Genomic DNA, 6099 nt, shown 5'->3' with positions numbered 1-6099 from the left:
CCCTCACACCCAGCCGGAGCTCAGCCAACCAGGCCTGAGGATGGGTTGCTCACTTGGTCTCCTCAGCACAGTGTCTCCAGCCCTCTGCAGGACACCATGGGCGGTAAGGCTAGGGGTCTACCAGGAGGAGCTTCATACAGAAAGGGAGCTGCAGGACTTGAGTCCCAGACACACTGCCCAGTGACCTGCCACCTGAGACTTGCCCAGGTTGGAGGCCATGACAGGCTGAATTTCAGGTGGCTTCCAAGTCAGGGCTAGCACTCAACACTCAAGGAAGCCTGACCCCTCGTGTTTTCTACTTTCATTCTCAGACCTCAAGAAGTTCCAGAGAAATTTCTTACCATTTCCTCTTGCTTTGTAAATTCCAGAATGAGCCGATAGGCTTCTCGTTCTGATTGGCGCAATCCTGAAAAGGGAGGCAGGTGGGGGGAGTTTGGCTCATTCTACCAGATGGACTGGAAAAGCAGAGCCCCCGCCCCCATCGGAAGGCACAGAAACCATCAGGGTTCGATGTAGGTATCCCGGCTCCAAGAACCAGCCTCTCCAGGCTGCAGCTGAATGTGGGCCTCAGAAGCCAATGCGGAAAGGCAACCAGATAGGGAGATAGTTGAGAGACTTTAGCTTCAGGCCAGCCCAGGGCTGGGAGAGCAACTGGGACGAGAAACATGTGAGTGGCCCCCAGTAGCCTGGAGCTGTCCTCGGTGGGCCTCGAAATTCCCGGTTGTGAATGGACTTGAAACCCCAAATCAACCTTGGAACGTCCCTTGTCAACTGGGACAGACCAACCTGGGCCAGGACCTAGATGTAGACACAGAAGCCTGTCCTGATGGGAGAGTTGCAAACAACTCGACAGCGACAGGTTTGGCTTTTTTGGTTGATGGGAATCAGAAGGCGATAAGGGAAGACAATGGAGATGGTGGTAGGCTGGGGGCCCAGAGCAACATACGCCACATTGCCCTGCAAAACGAACACCCAGAAGCCAAGGCACCAGACTTAAACGCAGAGGTGCTGGCATCAGTCTGCCTGAATTCAAAGCTCAGTTCTTCTACTCTATGAGACAGTGACCTTCAGCAAATTACACTCTTAATTTTATTTTTCCCGTCTGTACAATGCGAATAAAAACTGTTACTATGGAATTCATTCTGACTCATAGCGACCTCATGTGTGTCAGAGTAGAACTGTGCTCCATATTGTTTCAAGGACTGATTTTTCAGACATAGATTGCCAGGCCTTTCTTCTGAGGTGCCTCTGGGTGGGCTTGAGTCACCAACCTTTCAGTTAGCAGCCAAGTACATTAACTGTTTGCACCACCCAGGAACCCCAAAACAGGAAAGATGATAATATCTGTTATTGCTGTGAGGATTACTAATACATGTATGGAGAGATCTGGAGCACATTAAACTTCCCAAGCTTCAGTTTTATCATCTGTAAAATGGCGATGGTAATCACTGTATCTATTATTGTTGTGAGGATTAAATGAATCAATACATGCAAAAAACTTGGAATAATCACTGGCACATAGTAGGTATTCAATAAATTCATTCTTCAGTATACATTTACTGAGCACCTACTTGGCAAAAAGCCCTCTTCTAGGCACAGCAGTAAACAAATGAGACAGAAATCCTTGCTGTCATGGAGCTTACATACCAGGGGGGTCACATCACAGGATTCGCTGCTATATATCTTTCTAAAAACTTTTTTTTTTTGCTTTGCATTTGCCCGGGTAAATTTGTATGTATAAATACACAGAGGCGAGAGAAACTCTTACTGACTGAATTCAGGTAGGCTTAAAGGCAGTGAGGAGTAAGCCCGACAAATATCTGGAAGAAGAGTGTTCTAGGCCGAAGGAACAGCAGATGCAAAGGCTCTGGGGCAGGATCTTGCCTGGGATTGCTCCAGGATGGCTGGAGGCCAGCGCGCCAGAGTAGGGAGAGTGAGGGAAAGGGAGGTGGGAGAATGGAGTTGAAGCACAGAGGTAAGGTCATGAGGGCTGTGTGGCTATCGCAAGGACTCTGGCTTTTGCTCAAAATGAAATGGGAGCCCTGAGAAGGTTTTGAGTGAAGAAGTGATGTGATCTAACTTTTGTTTAGCAAGATCACACTGGCTACTTAGCTGAGAATAAACCAAGGTGCAGGTGGAGGCTGAGCGGAGCATGGCATGGTGCAGGCAGAAGCAGGGAGGCTGTCCGGGCAGCTGTGACAGTAATCCAGGTGAGAGACGGGGGCGGGGGGGGGGGGCGGCGCACAGAGCAGCAGGTGAGGAGTGAGTGGTCAGACTATTACGAAGGTAGGACCAATAGAAATAGCTGATGAATTGGATGTGGGGCATGAAAGAAAGACATGAATCATGATTTTTGGTCTGAGAAACTGGAAGGATTGAGTTACCGTTAACTGACATGGAGAAGACTATTGGCAGGAGCAGGTTTGGGACTGGGGATAAAACAGGAGTTCGATTTTGAATATGTTAAATCTGAGACACCCACCAGGTAACAAAGTAGAGATATCAATAGGCAGTGAAATCAGTGTCTGAAAGATATCAATTTGGGAGGTGATGCAATAACTCCCTGGTGGCTTAGTGGTTAAAAGTTTGGCTGTTAACCAAGAGGTCGGCAGTTCGAATCTACCAGGCGCTCCTCAGAAACCCTATGGGGCAGTTCTACTCTGCCCTCTAGGGTCGCTGTGAGTCAGAATTGAATTGACAGTATTGGGTTTTGTTTCTGTTTTGCTGTATAAAAAAACAAAAAACCAAACCCGTGGTCATCAACTCAATTCTGACTCATAGCAACCCTCTAGGTGTTATCTAAAGGTCTACACTGGCTCCCCTGAAGATCTGTCAGCTGGGAGAGGTTTAACTCAAAGCCCCAGGCAATATCCCGTATCTGGCCCAGCTTCAGGGTTCTCATGGAGACAGGTCTGAAAGGCATAGATGCAGAGGCTAAAGCTATGAAAAGGACAGCCAGAAGTGGACAGGCTGTCCATCAAGTGTCATCTCAGCAAGGGCCGGTCCATTACCACCATCTCCGAGCCATGGCACTAAGTTGAGTGACAGCGTGATCCGGGGCCAACTGCTCACCCATTAAGTTTGGCTTCCAAGAGACATGGGAAATGGATTGCCTGAAGGCTTCTCCACTCCGTTTTTGCTGATTGGGATACAGATTCATCTGCGCGCTTGGGGCAGCAACCGGCAGCTTTCTAGAAGAAAAGAGCCAGGCCTGCGAGTGAGGCTCCTTCCTGGGAAGGCAGTGTCTCCGCTTGCCCAAGGGGTGAAGCTGCTGGAGGCAGACCCTAGCCATTTGCAAGAAAATGGCTGAGCAGGACCGGGTGTGCAGGGTCCCACTGTCAGCTTCCATTTCCTTCCAATTTCCCGTTTTGTACACTGGACCCTCTGAAGGGCCCTGTTCACCTTGCTGGCCTGAGAGTCTTCCGTTCAGGACTGTCCCTGTGAGGGTGGATCTCAGACTCAAAGATGACTTTTCCAGGTCCGTATCCATCCCTCCGCCTCTGGGGATCTTGCCACTAAAATCCTAAAGCCCCCTCCTTCCAGAGGCTTCTGCCCTCGTTTCCCGATTCATAGTCCCACTTCTACCCTGTACAGTACGGGGCTAAGAGCCCCCAAATGCCTGCCCGTCCCAGACACGGCCCAGGGAAACCTGTCTGTGGACCAGGGAGAAACGACTGCCTAACCTGGCTCTCTCTTTGCCGTGAGCTCCACCTCCCCAAATGGGCACACCCCACTGCACACCCCTCTTAGAAGAGCCACGCTGTGCACCTGCACCCAGCCCCATCTCCATGAAGAAGGTCCCTTTTAGTTGGTCTTGGTCTGTCCTGTTGCTGGGGAGTTGCCTCCTCAGACGGATCATTCCCCGGGGACATGTGGACCCTTGGTCAAGGCTTGCCTGGGCCTAACTCATCCCAAAGGTCTAAAATACAAAACCAAGCATCTCATTCCCCACAATTCATAGGTAAGTCAAAGATGTTCAGAATCTGAGATCAGGGTGTTCACAACCTCTCCAGAGACCCCTGGAGCCACCTCCCCTTGCAGCCCACTTCCCCCCAGAAAGGAGCACCTCCAGGCTTAAGTGAGCCAGGCCCCCTGACGCCCACAGATTTCCACAGTTCCCAGGTCCCAGCCCCCAGGGTAGGGCTGGAGTCATCCCTACCCATGGCCGTCTGCCCAAGCCCTCCACACCCTGCCCCTTCCTTTGCTGTAGAGAGGGATAGGCGGGCAGGGCCCCTCTACCTGACACGCTTGTCACCTCACAGATCCAGGGCACACGCTTCTCCTGGGCACTGTGGCCCAAGGGGGCGCTGTGCCCCACCCTGGCCCTGGAGCGGCCCCTGTAGATCAGGCTCAGTAGTGATCTGAGTTGGAGCTCCCACAGCCTGAGGACCCCTGGTGGTGGGACAGGCTAAAGACAATCTTCCCCAGAGAAAGGGGGCGGGGCCTTGCAGAGAGCCTCTCCTCCCCGCTGGAAGAAAGTTCCCAGTGTTCCAGCTTTGGGGGAGGGGCTGTTTCTAAGGGGAGCCTCCATTCTCACTGGGCACTCAAGACCTCCAGACACAGCCTCATGGGGCTGGAGACTCTGAGCCACACCCCATCTCTAACCACTGCCGAGCCTGGCCCTGCAGAAGCCAGACCTCCGAGGCTGCCAGTGAGTCTATCTTAATGGTGGTAGAATAATCTGGAAAAGGATAGTGAGAATGGTTGCACAACTTGAAGAATGTTATCAGTGTAACTGAATTGTACACGTAGAAATTGTAGAATTGGTGTATGCTTTTGCTCTGTATATTTTCACACACACACACACACACACACACACACACACACACACACAAAAACCCCACTTGCACTTTTAAATTGGAAAAAAAAAAAAAAGTCCCTGTTGAGGAAGTGACCCCTGGGCCCAGCTCCTCAAGCCTGGAGGAGACCATAGGAGCTTTTGACAGGGACGGAGCTTGCTTCCATCCTGCCAGGGAAGCAGAGAACCTGAGGTCCTCCCTCCACCACCCCACCCGTCCCCTCACTCCACAGGGAGCTGGCCAGACCAGCTGAAGAGGCCAGGTAACTTTCGCACCTTGGGCGTGCACCTAAGGGGCTGGGCAGAGCCTCCGCTCAGGAAACTTGGCACATAAACCCCACCATCATCAGCTCAGCCAGCCACGAAGAACAGACTTCACTGAAGAATCTGGCACTAAAACCCACACAGGTCGGCCCTGCAGCTGAGTACACAGCCACTGTGCAACGGCACTGGGTGTCAGATAGGACCAGTAAGTTAACATAAAGGACCCTCAGCTGGGGAGGGTGGTCCTCAGACATCTAGTGGCTCAGGCAAGGAGCTCTGGGCACCAGGAGAGAGAAGGGCTATACACTGGGGAAAGAGGCTTAGAGACTAACTGGAAGAGAACAGCACCCGGAGTAGGGCAGGAGAACATAATGGGTAGCAGAGTCGACCCAAAAAGGATGGAGGAGGTGCGGGATGTGGTAGGGCCATGGTGAGAAATGCCAGGTGCTTTTCCCCTGGGACTCCTCTCTCCCTTCTTCTGCCCAGCCACCCTCTGCGCCCTTGGGCAATCCCACCTTCCCTCCGGTTGGGAGAACTATGCCTTGTTTGAGTCAGGCATCAAACTCCTTAATGCCTTAAGTCATGGTCTCTGCCCAGGAAGCCCAGGGGAGGGTTCTGCACAGGTAGTCAGCACTCAGCAATCCCTACCCTCTCCTAGCCTCAGAGCAGTTGCTTTCTTATTGAAGCAGGGTCCCTACTTGGGAATCTGACCTGGCAGCAAAGAAGGACCTAGTTCAAGAGAACCCAGGGACTCTATGAATCAGAATCGACTCCATGGCAACGGGTTTGGTTTTTTTTTTTTTTTATCGGATGGTCTCAGCACAGGCAGTTTCCAGGCTTGCCCCTGGACAGCTGGGACAATTAATTAATGCTCTCTAAGAAAAACCAGAGTCTCACCAGCACTCCTAAACAAAAAATACCCGACCCAGTGCCATGGAGTTGATTCCGACTCATAGGGTTTCCATGGCTGTAAATCTCTATGGGCTACCACATCTCTCTCCCGCTGAGCCGCTGCTGGTTTCAAATCATGGATCTTT

The sequence above is a fragment of the Elephas maximus genome, chromosome 18, assembly GCF_024166365.1.
Source record: "Elephas maximus indicus isolate mEleMax1 chromosome 18, mEleMax1 primary haplotype, whole genome shotgun sequence".
NCBI classification, from domain to species: Eukaryota; Metazoa; Chordata; class Mammalia; order Proboscidea; family Elephantidae; genus Elephas; species Elephas maximus.
This window is presented reverse-complemented; position numbering follows the sequence as displayed.